Source organism: Acipenser ruthenus, chromosome 5 (genome assembly GCF_902713425.1).
Source record: "Acipenser ruthenus chromosome 5, fAciRut3.2 maternal haplotype, whole genome shotgun sequence".
NCBI lineage: Eukaryota > Metazoa > Chordata > Actinopteri > Acipenseriformes > Acipenseridae > Acipenser > Acipenser ruthenus.
The window spans coordinates 52,698,535-52,723,237 of NC_081193.1; positions in this window are offsets into that span (position 1 = coordinate 52,698,535).

Here is a 24,703-nt window from a genome sequence, read left to right on the forward strand (position 1 = left end):
CTAATTTCATAAACAGCAAGTCAGTACAAGCATTCCCTACTTGATCCCAAACTTTATAGACATTAACATGATGTTTGTTTGTGCTTTGAATATTGCCAATATTTAAAAATCCTGCTTCCATGACTATAATGGATTAAGGGCCTCATTTACTAAATTTAGTATAGTAAACATTTAGTAAACATAGTGAGCCTAACGTGCGCAATAAATCTAAATTGAATACCCCATGTACTAACAGAGAGCGCATTTGGCTTATTTACATGGCATAGCGTGCAATAAATTTAGTGCAAGCAATAATTTAATGCGCACAATAATGTCCGAGACTACACGTGACCACCTTTATATAAAAAGCCCCAGCAGTCCAGGCGAATCTTTTGGTCAATAGTTTATTGTGGCTTACATTGACCGAAAATGAGCAATCAACAGACACAGCACTCGGCAGGAGACAGGCAGAGGCAATGTAAAGTGAAACTACACTGCTTACCTTTTAATTTTAACATGTACACAAAAATCCTTTTTCCTTTCTCCTTTAATGCATATACAATAAAAGCCATGTTGTGCAATAGCATATGTTTTCTTTTTGTTCTGCTAACTCAAGAAATATTGATTGATGAGACGTAGCCTCAATTCTCTTCCTTGTCAGCATTGTCACCCTGCAGAGCAGGCTCCATGGATTGGGCTGACAGTGCTATGTAAGTACAATCAAAAGCACCCATCACATTGGGGAACCCAGCAACCTGGTAGAAGCCCACATTCACATCCTGTAAACCTGTCCTCTGTGTGGGAAATTGAATACAATTCCCTGTGAGCTTTAGCAGGGCATGCCATTGTATTATACTCCTGAGTAGCTACAGCTTTTAATAGCAGGGAGCATGTGACCAACTAAACATAGGCTAGGAGAAATTCTAGTGCACAGGACAAATGTGACACTGTTCTGATTTTACTTAGTAAAAATATTGAAGGGACACAAACCTAAAAAAAAAAGATATGCAAACACATACTGACGATAATTTAGCGGCTGGCTGTATGTGGGTTCAGCAGGAAGAAATAGGCAGACAACAGTGTGCAGTTTTTTTTTTATTCAACTCCTTTTTGTCTCAATGGACCTTATCGCGCTCTTTTCTTATCTCTTTCTCTCTCGCTCTCTCTCATACCATACTCTCAACTCAACTCTCCTCAAATGGACGCTGACTCCACCCATCCAGCACCCATTGCTCCCGCGACAGACACATACAAAAAGAGCTTTACGTACTTAATTGCAACTAGCAGAATAAATAATACATATTACTGCTTTATGTGCAATGCTCTCTGTAAAATCCTGTATAAAAAGGAACGTAAGAAATCGACTATTACTTCTTAATTACTCTCCTCTCTCTCTCTCGTTCTCCACTAATCGAACACCCAACCCAGAGTAAATCGTGCGACTATTTGTACAGCTGTGCTGGGATTCAATTACTAATTAATCATTCTCTTGAATCCCAGCAGGTGAACTCATTTATGCAATCCCTGTGCTCACATGTTATTACATTTTATCTGCACGTGAAGTGATTGTGTCACCCTCGTGTCTAAATACAACTATATATTTTAAATCACTCGTGCTACACAGACCCATTTATATCCCATGCACTTATACATACACCAACAATAACACACTACATACAACAGATTACACATAAAATACGCACATGGGCGGGGCACACTGCCACAGGCCCAAAGCAGTATAATTTCAAAATAAATCACATAAAGAAAGGCAGTCTTATATATATAAAAAAAGTTTTCACAACAATTTGTGAATTTTTACCTAACAGATCACTTTGGCGGTCCGCCAATGAAAGACATATCCTGTGTAAGCCATGATTAATATTTCCTTTTATTCGACATTAGTCTACTTATGCAAACACAATGGGGGTGTTGAATTTTAAGATAAGCAGATGCCAGTATTTTCCTAGCTTCACAGTGGACTAGTGGGGTTAGAAGGGTTCTGTTTCTGAGGAAATGCAATACCTTGACATCTGTGGAAATAAATATTAGTTTACCTAGAGAATGAATTTGATCTGTCAGGACCTCATTTATGTCATATCAAGTTCTGGTATTCTTTGACTACTGGGAAATTACATATTTTATTATCACATTTAATACTAACACGTGTATGTTTAAAAGGTACAGCTAGATAAATACAAACTTTATTAACTGATCTCATTTAAGCACAAACGATTTCAAAGATAGGGCCTCATTCATTAAAATTCTATTTGCTTGAGTGAAAATGAAGCAATTTATTCACAACTTAATCACACCAAAAAAAGATGCAAAACATAATATATGTTCAGTAAAGAAGGTAATAAATGTCCAAACACATTTTTGTATTTAGAGTGTACTCAGAGAAGCCTCCAGATGCGTCAAAAACTACCAAAACTCACTCACTCTGTCAAGTACTTTCCATCTGTGTAGAAAGGATGAGTTAAGCTCAGTACTGAAGTCGAAAGGAATGCAGAGAAATGCTTGTCTGTGGTGTGCTGTATACAATGCAAACTGCCCCTAATCTCTGTTATGTGGAACAAATGTCTATAGAGCCTCATGGTGTTAAACAAGTTTACTTGCTTTTAGTTCTGCTTCTAGACCTAACGAAGCATGTGCTACTCTAAATTGTTTTGACAGGTAACAGCTAGAACAGGGAACAGTTTACTGAGTTTTAGTTTTGTACAAAAAGTTTTGTTTTCACTTCTGAACCTAGACAAACCTGCCCAGACCGAGCACTAAATCAATGAGAAACCTCTAATTATACTATTCAATTACAGAGGTATGAACTCATATACTGATCAAATGCTTTTTAATATAGAGAGGCTAATGTGTTGTATAGTTTTCAAGATGATTTACACTATTTTAGTGCTCCGTCCGAACAGTTTTGTCTGCGCTTGGTTTTCACCCACTCCCCAGATAATAGAATGCTGTTCTAAGGGAAAAAAATCCCTGCAACTGCCCTTGCGAAACTCCTATCTCTTTTGAATATCTGGCCCGATAATCATAGGTTTTGGACTATTTGTTGTATGTTTTCTATGGCTATGTTTACAATAACTTTTAGCAAGCAAGATATGTTATAATGCACTATTTTGTCACACACTTAATGTATTAGTTCCCATAATGCACTATTTTGTCACACACTTAATGTATTTTTGTGTAAGAAGGGTATGACGGGTGTTCTTGGCCATTTTGGCTTGATAAACAGCGTGCTGTACCACTGGACATATGGTAGGGACAACACAAATACTTTTTCATATAACTGGAACAAATACACAAACAGGTCTAATTCCAAAATTCCTGACTTCTCTTAAAAGTGCAGGCACACATTTTTCAATATGTTTTGTGGCACTTGACAGGGTGATTTTTGTTAATATTTCTTTAAAATGCACTTACAGTTTAAATAAACTGTTATGTGGCATTACAAGGAAAATGCTTATATTTTTCGTAAAATGTATAAAGATACTGGGCTGATCTACTGTTACCTTTAGGCTATTCAATGCATGAAAAAATATACCAGTATGGTGTTGCCAGATATTACATTTTTGCTTCTTTCGTGGACCTCTTTCACACTTGTGAACAGGAATAAACCAGCGTCTTCAAATATGATCTCCCAAAATAAAGCCCTATTTACAAATTTGAAATTCTTGCAATGTCTAAACTTTATGATTCTTATATTATAATCTTATATTAACAATAGGATAGTACAATAATGTACCTAGAAATGGAAGTTATAACTGGATAGTTTTCTTAACGTGTTTATGTTGGAACAATGAGTGTTATATAGGCACACGTTTATTTGTAATCTGCCTACTATATATCTGCAGAAAAGCCAACAGACTAAAGGGCTATTCACACTATATTCGCTGCATTTTACATTGTCAAAAATCTAACCTGTGGAACTGAATACTACCTTTCATACTTGCGAAAAACAAATGCAGGTTCGATTTTCGGACGAAAAACGCCACGATCACCACCCTGTCCTGCTAAATTTGGATATAATCTGAAGGCAATATGGATCGGGTGCAAGCTGCTGCATGGTTGTTGCTCCAAAGAAGAAGAGAAAGAAAGAGAAGAATGTGGATTCATCCTATAATAACGATCAACGGGAAACCATAGGGGAGTACCAGTGTCTTGTGCAGCAGCTGAAATATACTGTACATATTTATGTAATCTCAAATTGTGTTACTGGTAACAAATAATCTCAACAATGATATTGGTAACAAAAATATTGTTTAAACAAAATTAGAAATAGACAGGACTACCAAACGCAATTATTTCGATGCATAAACAATACATGCAGGTAGATGGTACTGTCAATGCAGATGTAACGTCAGACAGCACAGACAGTGTTTTACATTATTGGAGAAAAAATAAACATATACTAACATATATGACTGACATAAAACCGTTTTAAACAGTTTAATTTGCTGTAAATACAATACCAGTTACCTGCTTACTGGATATTGTTTTGTAGTTCAATCTATGTTTAATAATGGGCCGCGGTATCTCATGCATGCACTTTCTAGAAGCTACATCCGGACATTCAACGAAAACCTTTCGTCAAAAACTGTGTTTATTTTAACATACTAATAGTGCTTACTTTCCGATTTCATCAAAATTGTTAATCGTTTTAAAAATTACTAATCTGTCTTGTATTGCAACAACTATAAATGGTCTGAACAGAGCTATCAACCATGCTAAGCCTGCCGCTGCAGCCCAACATATTACTATATATAAATATTAATAAATAATTATTTCTTTCTATGACTAAATTACTCAAGCTCCTGACAGATAAAAAACAAAACAAAAAAAAAAAACAGGTGTTATTAAAAGTGCAGGGTGATACCAATACTGTAGCTATGGGTAACGGAGGTAGTTAGAATGCACCATTGAACGTAATAAAATGATATTTAATTATTCAATTTAATTAATACAAGAGACTACAAAATTGAGGCATTTTACAATAAAAGATATCATACAATGTGGTATTGCCATTTATACTTAAACTGTTGTGGTTAACATTAATAAGCAAGTCAATGCCAAATGGAAGATGAACATGACTGCAGCCAATAAACTTTTCAAACATTCCAGTCTGATTTGAAAGAAAGAAAATAAAAAAAAATGTTTTGTTTGGGGACACAAAGGATCATATTAGGGTTGCCACCTTTCCGGGTTTGACTGGACAGTCCGGGAATTGGCATCTGTGTCCGGATGGCAGGAATTAACAAACCCGGACACCCTAATGTCAGTTTATAAGTGAAACACCAACCTTCCTGTTATATTTTCTGACATACCGTATAACTGGCCATTTTGGAGTGGAATTAATTTTGGCTTTATTGGTGGTTTGGATTGGATCACCAATAATGCTTCCACCAATCAGAGTGTGGCATACAGTGTGAAATCCCGCCCTCTGACAGACTGGTGGTATGCAGCACAGGTTAAAGAAGCGCACGCTGGACAAGGGATAGAATGTGTCGGATGTCAAAGTGAATATGAGAATGGCAGCAAGTGATGAAGCCAATTTGCTTAAAAAATTAAAAGCAGACCAGAAATTTCCATCAATGGATTCAGGATATCTGGAATTTATGATGTGATCAGATACTCTGAGGCAGTGTAAACTGTGCCTGCTACTGTGGAGGACTGTTCTTTTTTAGGTTAAGCAGTTTTGTGTTGTGTTTTTTTTTTTTTTTTACAAGGGGTTAATTAAGTAGAAACCAAAATTGTTTCTGCCAGACTTGTTAGAAAGTCTGTAACAAAATGGTGCAAATTTGCATTGGATTGTTAGTGTCGATATGTGTATTTAAGACACCCACCGTGCAGTTATCACAAAGTCCCTAAACAACAGAGTTCTGCACCGTAAAAAATGTAAAGCATTTCAGTTTTGGCTTTATTGTTAAAGTTTTCACACAGGCAATACAGTCCTTCAATTGCTACATAATACTGTGATCATTCCACATAGCTAAGGTTTAAAACTGAGAGTTAGCAAATGCCTATCATTAAAGTGTACTGCAGTTAGTAATTCTTTCCAATTACTGGTATCTTAAAATTGAAGGGCGATATAACAACGATACATACTGTAACTCATTTTTAGAAGGCCTTCTCCAAGTGGCTGCAGTGACAAAATTTGTAGTTACTGTAAATTAGATACTGTTTTAGCAGACACATTTCATTAAGTAAACATGTATTTTAATGTTTTTTTAAAAGTAGAAATACAAAACTGTGTGGCATTTTTCTTTGTTAACGTGCTAAGTGATAAATGCTGATTCGAAAAACGTCAAAATCTACCAAGGTAGCAAATCCGCGAATTTAATACCAGCAAAATTTTCCCATTATATGGTACATTAGTTGCTTAAAGGATTTCCACTATGTAATTAGAAATGTACTGTTTAGTACTGGTCTGTACATGCTATGGCAGGAGACAGCTGATCTGGTTAATGTGGTTGGTACTGGAACAAGGAGTTAACAATGCAATTTGATGTTAAAGCTTTATGAATCAGATGAATAATATGTTAATGAGAAAATTGGTCTCCAAGGGCATGTTATTCAAGCGTCACAATGAGTGATGTATTTTGACGGTAAATGGCTTTTATGAATCACCTGATGAAATACTGTCATGTTAAACACTATTATTGGCACAATAAAGGAGACAGTACGTTTTATCCATATGGGACTAAAGTCTCAGTCACATTGGCATGCTTTACCTAGGTCATATAATATGTATTTAATATAATATGTTACTTAATATGAACATTTATTTATATTTTTGTCCAATGAAGACATTCATTATAATCTGTATTTTACTATGTTGCCATGCTTCAGAGCGGGAGGTCCCACCTCTGCCTGTGAGAAACCCCTGCCTGCGGGAACCCGGAGGTTTTCCACAGTATAATGGTTAATCGTTTAGTAAATTACGTGTATACAATTATTAAAATATACAGAAATGCCCATCCCTACTAACTATGTTTTTTTTAAGAGACCATACTATGCTATTTTGCTTTGTAATATACCTCTTAATTGTTCAGCAGGATGCAGAGGCTTTGCAATTTAATGTGATAACTTTCAATTTACTCTTTGTATCTGATCAACTGCATTCAACTGGCCTGAATGAGTGGACTGAGAGTAAACAGGTTGAATCCCCATCAAATGTTACGACCAGCCTGGTCAGCACAACTCTTTAATAAGGGCTTAGAACTAGATAACTACAGGTCTTTCTGATTTGCTATAAGCAAGATAGAAATGAACTCCCAACTGTATGTTCTGATTTGAGGTGACATTGCTAAAGTTTTGAAAATCATTTTCTGAATCACAGGAAGAGGAATTGACTACAAATAAAAAAGCTACCCATTTAAAAGACCTGTTAACTTTCTCAGCAAGAGCCAGAGAAAGGAAAGAGTCAGAGAAAGGAAGAGAAAGAAGTTAAGCGAACAAAGTTAAGGGATCAAAGAGCAGGCACGTAAAGGAGCCAAACCCAAGAAAACCAAGACTGCAGAATACCTCAGACCCCCAATGTTTAATCCATCAGCAGCCACAAGCGTCGATATTAGAAGAGCTGAATAGGACTTTGTCAGAGTATGAATCAGGATAGAGAAGTGCAGTGTGAAGGTCAGCTTGTAAGCACTCACATCAGCCCAACATATGCTCACATATATGGTTCAACTATCGCCCGTCTTTGCCTCATTTAATTACAAAAAAAGGAGGGCTCAGCGTGGAAATATACCATGGCATTATTACTCATTTACAAGCAGATGCAATAATAAACCCGGCTAATGAAAACCTTCGGCATGGAGGAGGAGTAGCGCAAGCCTTGTCTATGGCAGGCGGACCAATAATTCAGAAAGCAAGTGATGATTGGACTAGAACAAATGACAAGACGGGGGAACCAATAAATGTGTTACAGGCTGTCCTGTGCCCGTGGCAAGGTTAACCCTATACAGTATTTGCCCCTTGATAATTAAATGTGGAAATACTAGCGCCCCAGAGCCTTCAACATCCTTACCTTCAATAGACCGGACCTGTCCCCAAGTGTGCACTAGTGAGGGGTCGTTATTTTGGCCCCACACTATGTACGTGCTTGAGTGCCACATGCCCGGTATATTGAGAGGGGCTGGAGTTACATCTGCCCTTGATGGCCCAGTAACCTCACCCTCTCGGTCATACTGCGTTCCGACCCCCTGTGACTGGCGTTTGTCACCATTGTAGCAGGCTCCCACCAGCCCCCAGCCTTGTCTCATTAACCCTTTGCGGTCCTATGTCGGACCTGGTCCGACATTGCAATTATTCCTATCCGGTCCAATGTCGGACCCTGTCTGACATCATCAAAAAGACGCAAAAAACGGGTTTCTAGTCATTTTTTCTCCGGAAAAAGCCAAAAAAAACCATTCAATGGCCGAGTGGGAGCGACAGGAGCCGAGACAAGCTGAAAAAAAAAATTTAAAACAAAAAAGGGCATATCTCATGAATAGTCATACTTGCCCCTGGCATCAGATAACAGCGGCCATAAGGAAACAAGGTGGCTGTGACTGCATCAACGTTCAGAGAATATCAAGGACATTTGCAGAGCTTTTTCCAGATGTTATAGTAATAAAATAATGACTTGGATCGCATTATTGAGGCGTTTGGCGATAAAACGAGTGATCAGAAGATGATTGATCGGTATGTACGACTATTATTATTATTATTATTTATTTCTTAGCATATGTATTGTAACACTTGAAATGTATTTGCTTACGATTGTAAGTCGCCCTGGATAAGGGCGTCTGCTAAGAAATAAATAATAATAATAATAATAATATTTATTTCTAAGCATATGTGAAAGCTATAGCGAACGAAAGGGTGGGGCGGGGCTGGAGATGCCTAGTGAGTGCTTTGTAGATATGCAGGGCCTTTTAAACCCGTTTGACTGTGGAAAAAAAATACTTTTAAACAGCGCGTCTAAAATTAACTGCGCGTGTGAAAATAAATTGGACCTGACGCGCCTGACACGCACTTAATAAATGGACTGCAAAGGGTTAATGCTCCCTCCCATTTCCGCATCCTTCTTTCTTCTATCGTTTTATCGGACCGACCAATAAGTATACTTTGACTGTGGGGTATGTTGCCGTGTCTCAATGGATACAGGAGATAGCCACCTGACCTTGTGGCTGGCACAACACACCGCCCAAGAGAGACATTATAATTAAGGTTTGACCACACCCTGTGTCCACTAATGCATGGGTTTTCACATTTCCCAAAATTACATTAACAATACAAGGCCCCTCCCGACCATTTTCCCCTCGATTACTCACTTCTGATGCCAGATTGCATGCGGCCACATCACACTCCATCGCAGATGGGCATGACTTGGCCTGATGACCTGGCTGGTGGCACCTAAAACAGGTAGGGGGAAAGGAAGGCACAGCGGTTGGATATTTGTCCCGCTGCTGGTATGGCAAGGGGGTGGGGCCAGCACCTCTACCCCAGCTGGGAGCCAACCTTGGTCCCCATGGAGGGGAGGCAAGGTTGCCCATTGGGGGCGGCGATCTAGGAGGTCGTTGAGCAGGTCCTAGTGGTGGGGTTGGAGGAGCAGAGAGAGGAAGTGGTGCTCGGATGCTCCGCGGTGTTGGAGCGGTGAGTAGCCCGGATTGGGCTGACACCAGGGAGTCCTCTAAGTCCTCTGCCTGGTCCAGGGTATTGGGGTTGTGGCGTCGTATCCACACCTGTGTCTCAGCGCCGACCACATGGCAAAACCGTTCGATGACAATGGCCTCACCCATCTGTGCACTTCTTTTCAGTGCCGGGGTGAGCCAGTGTGCCATGTGGTCACAGAGCTGTTGCGCCACCATCCTGGGGTGTGTATTCGGAGACCTTTTGTACTCCCTGAGCCTCATCAAGTGGGTTTCCACCGTGATATTCAGACGGCGGAGGATGGCTAGCTTCACCAGGTCGTATTGAGAGGTGGCGTCATCCGACATAGCCTGGTAAGCTGCCTGTGCCTCTCCAATCAGGCAGGGTCCTAATTGGCTTGCCCAGAACTCTTGGGCCAGGACGCGGTGTTAGCCAACTGCTCAAATGCCACCAAGTAGGCTTCTGGGTCACCCTCCACCGTCATTTTGTGCGCCCTCGCCTTCGGGGCCGTCATAACGGGTACTGCTGCTGTTTGAGCTCCCAGTCCGACCCTCTCAATCAGCACTGTGTACCTCTCCTCTCTCCGTCTTTCCTCAGCCTCTGCTGTCCAGCTGCTCCAGCAGCGCCGACAGTGATGCGTAATCCATCCCTCTTCTGACAACCACGTGTGGCAAAGTGGTAAGTGATTACAGGTACGTGCAGTGCAGAGTGGATACATGAACACACAGACAATGATTTTTCAGGTGCAAGGGTGTTTACTGATTTATTAAACAATGTCCAGAGCCTTATGGCGAACACCTGTAAATAATAAATGTTCGAAGTGATACAACGGCGTGTATCACTTTGTTTGATCCTCGGGTTTGACCCGAAACCAAATAACAAAAAGTCCAAGTTTTTTCCTCACCCACACATAACACAGAACACAAAACACAGTTATTTAGTGTGTGAAACTAGTGCTTGTTGTGAAACAGGGAAGTGCTGGTGTCCGGGTTTGTTGCTGACCTGCGGCTGCAGCTCCGGATAGTGTTAGTAGTCTTAAAATGACACAAACAGAACAATGTTACAAGACAGACTAACAAATACAACACTCACGGTTCTCACAATTGCAGGGTTTCCTTTTGGTTCTTTCTCTAACCATTCACAAAGGAACAGATCACTTACACTATGTCCCTGTGGCAGGGCGATTGCCCTGCACAATGGTAAATTAGTGTTGGTGTGATTAATGTGGGAATGGGTTTATTTTGTGTCGTTTTGGGAGGTGATTTGTTTGATTGAATTACTGTTTACAGACGGGCGCTCGATTGGGACTTGCTGCCTGCTATGCTTGGTTGAGGGGAAGGGCAGCAAGTGATTGACTGTGCTGGTCCTCAATCAGCAGGTGGGCGGGTCTCGACAGAGTGTCCGTCAGGTTAAAAACATCTGCGGGAGATAGCTCAGGGCTGCTGCAAGGCCTGCTGTTTTCACGGCACCTTTGATTTATAGTTTGTGGTATTGTGTTTTATTTTGCACTTTTTGTACAGCTCAATGTACTAGTCCTCTGTGCGTTACCATCGCTGGTAACGTCACATGACCACTTTATTTTACTTTCGTTTTCTGTTTGTTTGTGAATAAAACCTGCGCACCTGTGCCGGCGTTTTCAACAACACCACGTCTGTCTCTCTGTATGCTTGAACAGCGGCTACGCACACGCGTGACACGAGGAAGACCCTGTCACAGTCCCCTATTTATATCCTCACTCGTGACCCCTAGATTAACGAGCGCACCCGCTCCTCCAGTCCTCGGATGCCACACTATTTACCGTCTGGGTCATTGAGTTTGGGTATCGTAGCTCCGCCCCTTTCCTAAATGACCGACTTCCACCTACCCTAAGGAATAAATTGTCATTCCATTTAGTTAAGGGTACTCTGTTCCTTTTACACAGTGCCCTCACAGGTCAAGAGGGAGATCTAACACCAAGAATCATTCGATCTCTGTCACAAGCAGACTCAGACGAGGAAATGCAACACAGAACTCCCCTTCGAATTCTGACTCGTCCTTATATAGATTGCATAGTCAGAGCAACCAGCCATGGTACCGACACACACGAAGGTATGAAGTTATTAGGCGACCTGGTACACTTGTGTAAAGAAGGAGAAACTGCTGGATAGGAACACTAACAAATCAAACTGTCTTGTGGTGTCAAAGGGCAAGAGGGTTAAGGGCGGGAGCTTTTGTGTTAAGATCATGGACAAACTGCATTAATGTAAGCCGCCTTGAGATGTGCCTGTACTGGAATCCTATGGATGGCTCAGTAAGAATCGTTGCCAATGGAGAATAACATCTTAAAAGGAAAAGGAGTGTGGATAACTCTACCAGGCTGGGGAGCACACAGAGAGATACCACTCTGGGGGGTTCCCTAGCTACTGAGTATACCACAGCTACCAATTCTGAAGAATCCAAGGCTACCACCACCGACTCTACAATTGAATCAGATACAACTGTTACCAGCCCGCCCAGCCACCCTACCAGCACTTTCTTGAATTCAGCACATACAGTTAGTACAGTACCCAACACTATGGAAGCAACTTCCACACATTTGACCACAATAGGAACAGATGGCTCTGAAGTAATGATGAGTACAGTGATTGATGAAGATTACATATGGAGGGGACACTCAGTCAGTTGGGAAAATGGTGTATGGAATAATTTGAAATTAATAGCATGGGCTTATCCTGAATGCAGGGAAAATAATCTAGGTGGAATAAAGGCAACCTATCCCTTGACCATACAGCCTTTAAATCAGCTATAAGATAAAAGCTGGTGCCTATAGACCCTTTTCTGGATGACAACATAAACAAAGAGTGCTGCGCATGCGCTGCTGTTGTGTGCCCCAGGAGACTTCCGGTTGACTGTATATCAGCGCGAATTTTTTAAAAATGACAAGCAGCTATTTTCTAAACTTACCGACCTCAAAAAGAACTTGTTATGGGAAAAATGAACGATTAATACAACCACACTACCTGATCCATTTGACAATGATGTTAGGACAAGATTGTTTTTAAATGATTTTAAAAGGCTTACTGAGATAACATACACGGACGTCTATCATTACTTGGTAGATACAGAATGTTGTTACACCCGAGAAGCAGTAAAGGCGTACAGAAGCTTAGATGCTTACAATTACTTTTTAGTGAGAAAGTACACAAAATGAGTACATATCGATTAGAGGACAGTGGTGTGTGTAGAGTGTATGGATTAGTACATATCGATTAGGGGACAGTGGTGTAGAGTGTATGGATTAGTACATATCGATTAGAGGACAGTGGTGTGTGTAGAGTGTATGGATTATTACATATCGATTAGATGACAGTGGTGTGTGTAGAGTGTATGGATTATTACATATCGATTAGAGGACAGTGGTGTGTGTAGAGTGTATGGATTAGTACATATCGATTAGAGGACAGTGGTGTAGAGTGTATGGATTAGTACATATCGATTAGATGACAGTGGTGTGTGTAGAGTGTATGGATTAGTACATATCGATTAGAGGACAGTGGTGTGTGTAGAGTGTATGGATTCGTACATATCGATTAGGGGACAGTGGTGTGTGTAGAGTGTATGGATTAGTACATATCAATTAGGGGACAGTGGTGTAGAGTGTATGGATTAGTACAGATCGATTAGAGGGCAGTGGTGTAGAGTGTATGGATTAGTACATATCGATTAGAGGACAGTGGTGTGTGTAGAGTGTATGGATTCGTACATATCGATTAGGGGACAGTGGTGTGGGTAGACAATACAGGAATTGAACTTTGATCTCATAGCAGTATATTTTGAAGGAATTACTCACTGGGATAAATCACAATGTAAAGAAACTACTAGAATGCTAATATGCCCAGAACATGCGAAAAAGAGACACTGTGTATTTGGTGGCTACTGTAGGGATATTTGATACAGGATACAGGCATTTGTTTTAATCAAATCATGTCACCTACCATCATTCCAGTGATGGAAAAGATGAAATGTGAAGGGATAACTTTGCACCCTAGGTTTGATTTGGAACAAGTAAGCACTGAAGTTTACACCCTCGGACGAGGGGTTAAACATACTTATGGTTTAATATTGATTGGTTAATTAAATCCTCTAAAGACATAACTATGATAGGAACAAGATCTCCTACGATTGCTGAGGAGATGGAGCAAATAACACAGCAAGAGGATTTCTGGTATTGGGGATTTATGAAGGTACAATTTGACATGATGGCCAACCAAAGTTACATTTTTAAAGATCAATGGGATAAAATAATAAATCACCCATCTAGTGTTAATCTTTATATAGACTGAACCTTTTATAAAGCAGAAGTTTACTCCATGAGTAGAATGATAGGGATGGCATTCAAGAAAAATAAAACAGGGAAATGGAAATATGATCTTGAAACCCTTTCTGGACCCAAAGTGGCAAGCGATCCGTCATGGCCACATGGGATTTTAACATGTCCCCCTTCTACCATAATGTATTTGAGATATGTTAGTGATCTGGGAGAAAAACAAGCTGTAGGAAATATCCTTACTTATCCCCAATTGATGAGGGAAAGATAATTAAAAGCAATTTCTAGAAACATGGTGTGGAAGGGTGGTGGGAAATTCACTGACACACAGGAGACAGAACTGTAGTTGAAACGCCACTCCGGCGCACTGATTTATTTTGGTCTGCAGAGGGTGCTCTTGACCGTGACCTGAATGGTACCAGCACCGGTAATCAGGACCACAGAGTTACCAACACAGGTATACAGTCAGGTTGATGCTGGCGCACTCGCAGGTGCTCAAAATAATAATGAAAACAAAAGGTGAAATAAAACACAGTAATAAAACTACAAAATAAAGGTGCTGCTTACGCAGTGCCCCCACTGCCGCTAAACTGGTCAGCTCGGGTCTACATCCTACGTTCTGTTATGCACTATACATTGGGGTAGCCAAGGTTCCCCTTCTAGTCATACACATTCCCTCTGGTACGTAACAGTTTATTTTATTTATTATTTTCTTTCCCTAAACTGACTGTCTTCCTCAGCCGTGCTTGCCTGTTTTGTTCTCTTGCTCCAACCACTGGCGTTCCTGCCTAGTGTTTGTTTACACTGGCTTTCTCAGCCATCGGCAATCGGTCTCTGTCTAATTTCATAATTCACCTTTCCTATAGCCTGAATCAGTCTACAGGTAACTGGGGTCTGAGGCAGATAGACAAGTTTCTGCTTCAAGTAATTTTAAATTAACTACATTCAGTAACATTGTAAGGTGGTGTTTAATTTGGTGAGGTAGTGTGTGATTAGTAGCAGGTGAGTGTGGTTAAATTGAATAGAAGTTGATTTGCTATTTGATTGGTTTCCACACAGTTTAGTTGTTTCTTTTCCCACCCAGTTGTTATATTAATTAGGCAGGCTATTTCCGCGCCAACATGAAGCGCCAGCAAACAGAAGAGCCTCAACAAAAGAGCCGGAAGTCTAGCTGTGGGAGTCCAGAGAGGGGAGGCCTGCGCCAAGACGCTGTTCAAATAGATCCGAACCTAACAGCGTTCTGGAATATGCCATCTACTAGTCAGGTCTGTACCCTCCACCCCACTGCTCCCACTGTACCTATTTGTCTCGCCTGTCCTGCTATGACTGTCTCTCACATCCCTGTTCTGTTGTCTCGCCCTCACCCTCTGCCCTCTCTCCACCGCTGCTCCTCCAAACCCTCTAACCTCATCCCTCTGCCTCTCCCCCCTCCCGCACACTCTCTGGTGCACTCTGGAACTGTCACTCTTCTGCTAAGAAAGCTGATTTCATCTCTGCCTTTGCCTCCCACCTCTCTTGATTTCCTTGCTCTCACTGAAACCTGGCTGTCCCCTGATAACACTGTAACTCCTGCCGCCCTGTCCTCTCTCTACGTCCTGTCCCATACCCCGCGTCTCACTGGACGGGAAAGTGGGAGTGGTTTCCTCCTCTCTCCATCCTTACTCTTTTCTGTCCCCTCTGACCTCTCCTCACTCTCTGTTAACCCTTTTGAATTTCATGCTGCCCAACTAACCTCTTCCTGTCAACTCCTGCTAATTGTACTGTACCGCCCCCCTGGACCTCTCGCTCACTTTCTCGATGAACTCGATTATCTACTCTCCTCCCCCCCCTCTCTGTCTACCCCAACTGTCCTGTTAGGTGACTTCAATATCCATCTCTCCAACCCCAGCCACTCTGCCGGATTCCTCCCTCTCCCTCACTCCTTCGACTTCTGTCTCTCTCCATCCCCCCCTACCCACAAAGCTGGCCGTCAACTGGACCTCACCTTCTCCAGGGCCTGCTGCCCCTCCACCCTCTCTGTCACCCACCTGGACCTCTCTGATCACTATTTCATCTCTTTTTCTCTGTCCCTCCCCTCTCTCCCTGCTCCTCCTACCCCCACTGTCACCTCTCGCCATAACCTCCGCTCTCTCTCCCCCTGTCCTTGCCTTCACTGCTCTCTCTCACCTCCCTCCTATCGGCTCCTTCTCACAACTCTCTGTCGACTCTGCTACCTCCACCCTGTTCTCCTCACTCACCTCCTCCCTCGACTCCCTCTGTCCCCTCACCTCCCAACCTGCTCGCCCCTCCTCTCCCCAACCCTGGCTCTCCTCTGCACTCCGTTCAGCAAGAATCACATTGCGATCTGCTGAAAAGAAATGGAAGAGAACCAGACTCCCTGCTGCCCTAGACCTCTACTGCACTCTCCTCTCCTCCTTCTCCTCTACTCTCCCCTCTGCTAAATGTACTTATTTCCAATTTGTAATCCAAGCCTTCACTAACAACCCACGTAAACTATTCTCTACCTTCTCCTCCCTCCTGAACCCCCCCTCCTCCTCCCTCCTCCATCTCCGCTGATGACTTTGCCTCTTTCTTCTCTTCTAAAATCTCAGATATCCAAAAACTCTTTAACACCTCTCCCTCCCCCGCACCCCCTCCTGCTCCAACCCCTACACCCACTGCATCCCCTAGTAACTCACCCTCCTTCTCCACCTTCTCTCCCCTCTCAGACTCTGACCTCTCCTCCCTGCTCCAGGGTCACAAACCCACCACGTGTGCCTTGGACCCCCTCCCCACTCACCTCTTTCAAGCTGCTGCTCCTGCTCTACTCCCCTTCATCTCCTCCCATCTCAACACCTTTCTCCTTTCTGGTCTCTTTCCCTCTGCCTTCAAACAAACCTCTATCACCCCCCCCTCAAAAAACCTACCCTCGACCCCACCTCCCTCCAGAGCTACCGTCCTGTCTCCCTCCTACCCTTCCTCTCCAAAACCCTTGAGCGGGCTGTACACCGCCAGCTCTCTGCTTTCCTGTCCAACCACTCTCTGCTTGACCCTCTCCAATCTGGCTTCCGCTCTGCTCACTCCACTGAAACCACCTTCCTGTCTGTCACCAACTCACTAAACTCTGCCCGAGCTGCCTCTCTGTCCTCTGTACTAATTCTCCTCGACCTCTCTGCTGCCTTTGACACTGTCGATCACTCTATTCTACTATCCTCTCTCGCTTGGGAATCTCTGGCACTGCTCTGGTCTGTTTCTCCTCCATCCTCTCCAACCGCAGTTACCAGGTAACCTGGCGTGGATCAACCTCCACACCTCACCCTTTCTCAACAGGAGTCCCCCAAGGGTCAGTCTTGGGTCCTCTCCTGTTCTCTCTCTACACCCGCTCCCTGGGCCCTCTCATCGCATCCTATGGTTTCTCATACCATTTCTATGCTGTTGATGCTCAGATTTTCCTTTCCTTCCCCACCTGACTCCACCATCCCCTCCCGTATCTCAACCTGTCTGTCTGCTATCTCCTCCTGGATGCACTCGCATCACCATAAACTCAACCTCTCTAAATCTGACCTCCTTTTCTTTCCTTCCTCCTTCTCCCCCTCCTCTGATCTCTCTATCTCCGTTCCTCTGGAATCTACCACACTCTCTCCCTCCTCCTCAGCTAAGAACCTCAGAGTCATCCTGGACCCCTGCCTCTCTTATTCCCAGCACATCTCCACTCTGGCACGCACTTGCCAATTCTTCCTGAGCAACATACGAAGAATCCGACCCTTCCTCACCAACTACGTCACCCAGCTCCTGGTCCAGGCTCTGGTACTCTCCTGCCTAGACTACTGCAACTCCCTCCTGGCTGGCCTCCCTGCGTCCGCCACCCGTCCGCTCCAGCTCATCCAGAACTCCGCTGCTCGCCTGGTAATAATTTCGATTCTGAGGAGGGAATCAGCAGCATTACCTTGTCTCCAGGTCGAAAGGTTCGAATTCATGCATTTTTATTGTAATGCTGCTGTTGCTGGTGCTGAGCCGATTTTAGGTTTTCCTGGGCCAAACGACTGACTAAATCCAGGCGATCTCTTAGTAAGAGCACATGCTTCACTACTTTTTTGGACAAGCCTTTGTGCTCCTCCCACCCGTCTCTCAACAGATTGAGGATGCCATGAGGCTGTTGGCCGTACAAGTGCTTGATGGGGGAGAACCCTGTCGAACCTCTCTCACTGCAAAAAGGAGATAGGGAAGAAGCGATGCCCACTGTTTTTGCTCTTAAGTGACAAACCGTCTCAGCATCTGCTTTAAGGTCGATTAAATCGTTCCACCAAACCATCCGTCTGTGGATAATAAACAGATGTCCTGATGGGACGTATTTTTGATATTTGACACACTTGCTGTAATGTTTTAGACAAAAAGTTGCTTCCGTGATCAGTCAAAATCTCCTTGGAGATCCCTACTCTAGCCATAATCTACACTAACTCTGTGGCTCTTGCATAAGCACTAGTGGACCTCAATGGAACTGCCTCCGGGTGTCGCGTTGCATAATCTACCACCACTAATATATGCGTATACCCGGAATCAGAAGGTAGCAAAGGGCCCACTATGTCCACTGCAAGGCGTTCAAAGGGGGTGGAAATAATCGGCAGTGGAACCAAAGGGGCGGGGCGCACTCGGCCCGCCGTTACTCGCTGACAGTCTGGGCATGTGGCCACATATTTTGACACATCAGTATGACGTCACCCAATAGAATCGAGCCAATATCTGTTCCCTATCTTGTCAGCTCCGAGGTGCCCCGCAAAATGGCCTCACGACCTCGGAACCAATAATTGTGTTACAGACTGTCCTGTGCCCGCGGCTAGGTTTACCCTATACAGTAATTGCCCCTTGATACTGAAGTGCGGAAATACAAGCGCCCCAGTGCCGTCAACATCCTTACCTTCAATAGACCAGACCAGTTCCCAAGCATGCACTAGTGACGGGTCATTATTTTGGCCCCATACTATGTCCATGCTTGAGTGTCACATGTCCGGTATATTGAGAGGGGCAGGAGTAGCATCTGCCCTAGATGGCCCAATAACCTCACCTTCTCGGACATACTGCGTTCCGACCCCCTTTGAGTGGTGTTTGTTACCATTGGAGCAGTCTCCCACCAAACCCCAGCCTTGTCTCATTAATGCTCCCTCCCATTTTCTTATTCATCTCTCCGTATTTGTTTTTCTAGGACGAAAAAGGGGGAAAAACATTTCAGTTTGAAAGGGAAAAACTTCACCAATTATTTCCCTTTCATTCTTTTCTGCTACGATTACGTGTGCGGTTGAGACTGCCATTAATTGCACCAATTCTTTATAGTTTGGCCAGTCACGGCCCAGAATAACTGGGTGTGGTAGCCTTTCCGCCATCCCCACTATTAGGTGATGTTTTATCGGTCCTACTGATAAATATGCTTTTATGGTGGGGTATGTCATCGTGTCTCCATGGATACAGGAGATAGTCACCAGACCTCGTGGCTTCCATGACACACCGCCTAGGGAGAGCTGTCCTAATGCATGGGTATTCACATTCCCTAAAACCACATTAACAATACAAGGCCCCTCCCGACCATTTTCCCCTCGCTTACCTATTTCAGGTGCCCAATTACACGCCGCCACGTCACACTCCATTGGAGAGGAGCATGACCTGGCCAGGTGTTCCAGTTGGCTGCACCTAAAACAAGTTGGGGGGACAGAGGGCACACTGGTTAGATATCTGTCCTGTTGCTAGTATAGCAACGGGTCAGGGGCAGCACCTCTACCCCAGCTGGGGGCCAACCTTGGTCTCCATGAAGGGGAGGCAAGGTGGCCCATTGGGGTCGGCAGTCTCAGAGGTCTGGATCCCAGTGCTGGTACTGGTGGTGGTGGTGTTGGAGAGAGGAGGTGGTGCTCGGCTGCTCCAGTGGGCGGGAGCCGTGAGTATCCATGTTCGGGCTCGCCCAGAACACCCGCGGCTCCAAAGCGACCAGGTACACCTCCAGGTAATCCTCCGCCGTCATATTCAACGCCTGAGCTTTCGGTGCCATCATTGCAGGTGCTGCTGTAGAGTGCCAGCCCTACCCTCTCAATGAGCACAGTATATCATTCCTCTCTCCTCTCCCCTGCCTCTCATCTGCAATCCAGCACCTCCAGCAGCTCCGCCAGTGCGTTGCGGTCCATAACCCCGTGTTCTGACACCACGTGTGGCAAAGTGGCTGCAGTGTACAGGTGCAGGAGTGATGCGGTGCGTAATCAGAAGACAGACAATTTTAATCCACAATTAAGAGGTTTTTAATTATCATCTGGGTCTGGTGACCAAACAATAATTCCAGGCAATACGCAGCAATGTGTAAGGCACTGCAATAAATAAATGGGTTGCAGTCCCAAATAATAAACACAGTCAATAGTACACGCACAATACACAAAAACGGTCACCAGTCCTGGGTGAGTGCCACAGGTGTAGTGATGTCCGGGTTCGTGCTGGCCTCTGGCGACAGCTCTGGAACGTGTTAGCCATCTACCAATAACAATAATCAACAATTAGAGATGAGACAAAACAAACAAAACACTCACATATGATATTACAACAATGGTCCTTCCAGGTAGTTTCCATAACCATAAACGAAGGAACAAATTGCGTCTCTCCATCCCCTTTTATGCCGTCACATATGACCCCTTGGTAAACGAGTGCAGCCACCCCTCAAATCTGCGACTGCCGCATCATTTCCTTTCTGGGTCGATGAATTAATGCACCGGAGTTCCGTCCCCTTTGTAGCTGGCTGACTTCCCTTGAATCCTGGAAAAGAACTGTCGGGCCAACCCGCCCAAGGTACTCTGTTCTTACTACTTAGCGCCCTCACTGGTCGGGAGGGAGATTTACCACCAAGAAACACTGTATTTCTGTCACAAGGGCTTTAATTATGTTCAATATTAACTCTTGAATTGTGTTTCGGTGGGAACACTAAAAGTAGCATCGAGGAAGCTTCGCACCTCCAATTGTAAAAAGCTTCTGCCGCAACTGAGTGGAATTGAAGTTTTCTGCAAAAATTGTAAACTTGGTTGATTTTCTGCAAAGGAGAATCCGCCCTTAACCAATACGTCATCAGCAAGCGCATAAAAGTTCAGGGTGTTGTTCTTTCATATCGCTTATTTTTGTTTTGGCTGCTCAGTCAAGTGCTGGGAGGCCAAAACGGGAGTTGACCACTTAGAGCCTGGAGGATTTCCTGAGGTTTCCCCCTAAAAAATAAAAAATATGTGAGTAGGGGGTTTTTCCTTACCTGAGTGCTGAGCGGTTCATATTTAGTTCTGCGGGGTGAGTGGTCGGGTTGGACAGGCTGGGCACTCTCCCCAGCGCAGTCATGCTCTGGGGGACGGGCCGTGTCTCAGCTGCAGATTTTCATTAATTTCAATATTTGGGGGATAGGTGGCAGGGTGCCACTGTGGAGCGTGTTAATTATTTATTATTATTCATTCATGGTTAGGCGGCCTCATCTTCTCGGGGGGAGATGGCCACAGCCACTTCCTATCTGCGGCACTGGGATGCATGTAACTGTTCATGTATTTCCAGCCGGCCTCGCGCAGGTAGCCACGGACAAGGCCTCTTGCCAAATTTATCTTTCACTGCCCACCACAGTCATTGGGCCCTGAGCGCCCTTCACAGTTCATAAATCATCTGCAATTGCAATCATCATCATTCATTCATTGCCATTCATTCATATTGGATTCTCCGCGCTGAAAGCATGTATTTCTCAACAATTATGCTATTTCTTATGAGCTAAGCACCACTAAACACAAACATACTTTTAAAACTGGCCCATGTATGGATCTCATCACTCCAGTGACATCTACAAGATATGCATTCAAATCAATTACCTGCTTTATTGGCAGCCAAAACTCTTGTCATGTACTGGCTAGAGTGGTTCATGTCAGCAAACAGAGATTTTATTATAAATTCAATTTAGAAATAAATGGTCCAGTCATAATGTCTGGTTGGAATATTCTGTCCTCAAAGTGAAATGCATGAATCAGAACTGGTTTCATATGTTTTTAAATGTCAGTGCATTCTCCCATCACTTTCTTGGATAACTGGTAAATACCAGTTTTATAGTTTTATTGTTTTATAATTCAGAGAAATTTTAACTGCAAACTATAAACAGAAAACTGCTTAAGTGTTATTTATCCTCAAAAGACAATGGCATGCTATGATGGTAGCACTATTATTTCAGAAAATAACAGCTTTAGAAAGGTGTTTTAGAATGATATTACAGAAACTTTCAAATTTTAGCATTCTACTAGTCACCTTTGTTTTTTAAACCTTTTTGTCTCCTCACTCAGCCAGTTCTGCCATCACCATCACCGCTTTACTGTAATGTGAACTTCAAGTTAAAACAACATTTTTAAAAGATTTACAAATTCCAAACCAATGTCATTTTTAAAGAAAGGTTATTACTACTAAATTATTACTTTTTGCATAACAAATACCTTCTAAGAATGAAATTTGATGCTATGAGCTTGGAGAAGACAATCAAAGTCTTTATTCACAGAGTTGATGATTTCTGTGTTTTTATCAGAAACGATATACTGAAATGTGTAAAAGAACACTCTTTCAAAATGTTGAATGTATTGTTTAGAATTTACACTGTGGTAAAAGCTTACAAAGCCTGTCTTAATTGCTTTTATTAACCTGATGTACCTGTTGGAGGAACATACACTACCAATGTGATGTCGAAATATTGGACCCTGTCAGGTTTTGGTAATGATTTCTAACTGTTCAGTTCCAATAGTAGAAGCATTCTACTATTGGAAAGAGTAATACAGCATAATTAAAGTATGGTAAAGTGTAGGTAAGTATTGTAAAGCCCAGGGAGGTAACAGTAAATAATCTTAAAACATGGCTAACTATGGTAAATGCATTGTATAACCATTGTGAAATCTTTTTTTTATGTCAGTTGTTTAATTGCGATCAGAATTCCATAAAAATAAAACTGCATTTCTTAAGAAAATATCGAGTAAAAATATCAAGTAGTCAAGTAATGCTTTTACACACATCTTACACACATCTTCTTCTTGGTCTCTCATCTTTTAAGGTTTATCCAGACTGTCCTGGATGGCTGATTGTGCCACTAGAACTTGAGGTCTGTTTAAATAACCTAAACAGTGGTGGAGCTATATACAGCTAATATAGAGATAATTCAAGTTTGTGTACCAAGGTTATTGCATTTCTAAAAATATGTGAAACAACATGCAGGGACCTATTTATTAATGTAAAGGATGGCAGTATTTAGATCTGCCATAGTTTAGATCAAGTGAATAGACTTTCTTGTGTTTGACACTCTACAAACCAAATTAACGTTTTATAAAAAAAATAATAATAATAATTTACTGTGAGCAGCAGAAAAGTTGGCTTGCTCAAATAATATTTCTTGGTGCATATTTCATTAACATTAATTCAATAATACTGCTTTGTTGTATTTTACATATAAAAATACAATAGTTATCGTCTAAACAAGTCCAAGCTTGGATCTCCTTTCATGGACCTGGAGGTTCATGTTTCAGTTCTCATTGTAAACTGAACACAGGCCAAGACTTCTAGGAATGTGAGCCAAGCTGCTGGTGAGATATAAATTTGAACTGTTCACTTGGGGATTTAATGTTGACAAGGAGCAAAGGAGTGTAACTAAACAACAAAGTCTGCATTTAGCTCTGACCTTATCAGAAAAAAAACATAGTTGCTAATAAATCTGAAAGAAAAAATAATCAATATGGAGTCAGGGTTTGTTAAATTGAAGGAGATTCCATCATTTTAAAACATTTGGCCAGTGTCCTGTCTTGTGTTTTTCTGGCTTTGGGAAGGGGGCGATGGACTTATGGAGTGCATTAAAGGTCATGGAACTCCTTGTGTTCAGTTTGATATTTCAGTGAAATAAATGCACAGCTATTATATGTAAGAAAAAAAAGAAAAAAAACCCATGTCATTCCCAGGTATCCTGATCTAACCTTCTAAGGGATAATTATAGGTATTTGGATGATACCTCAGAAAACAAACTGACTTGAATGCATAAAACACATAAGGCATTTAAATTTCTAACTATAGAGGGACAGCATTTTGCCAGTTTCTTGTGGTGAGTGAGGGAAATAATGGGCAACATATAAAATTATTTAAAATATGAAAATGTGGTAACATTCTATCAAACACCCAAATACAGTCGTATATAAGGAATGGATACTAGTGTATAACACTTTCTGATTTTGTAGTATTTTATTAATCACTGGTGAATCATTTGAACAACAGAATCTGGCGAATCAATCAGTCAATCAATATTTATTTTATATAGCACTTTTCATAGTGGACCACCATCACAAAGAGCTTTATAAGATAGTGAGGAACAATGCATAATACATTAAATACAAACAGTAAAAAATAATGTGAATACATTAAATACATGCATAATACATTAAATACAAGGCTAGGATGTGAATTCTAAACGTTGTGGATGTGTGTGTCATACAGAATCATATGAATAAGAGTGAAAAACCTGAAATAACAATTTAGACAGCAGCTAATAACAGATATCAGGCTAAAGAGCATTGAAAGCAAGAGAGAATGACTGTGGGAGCTGCACACACTAAAGCTGGGAGAGAGTTCCAGAGAGTCGGGGCCATGAAGCTAAAAGAGCGCTCTCCGAGTGTGGTGCACTTTTGCTTGGGTATGACAAGCAAGCCAGAGTCAGAGGACCTCAGCTTGTGTGCAGAGACATAGCGGGTCAGCAGGTTGGAGAGATATTCTGGACCTGTGTGATGAAGGGCCTTGTAG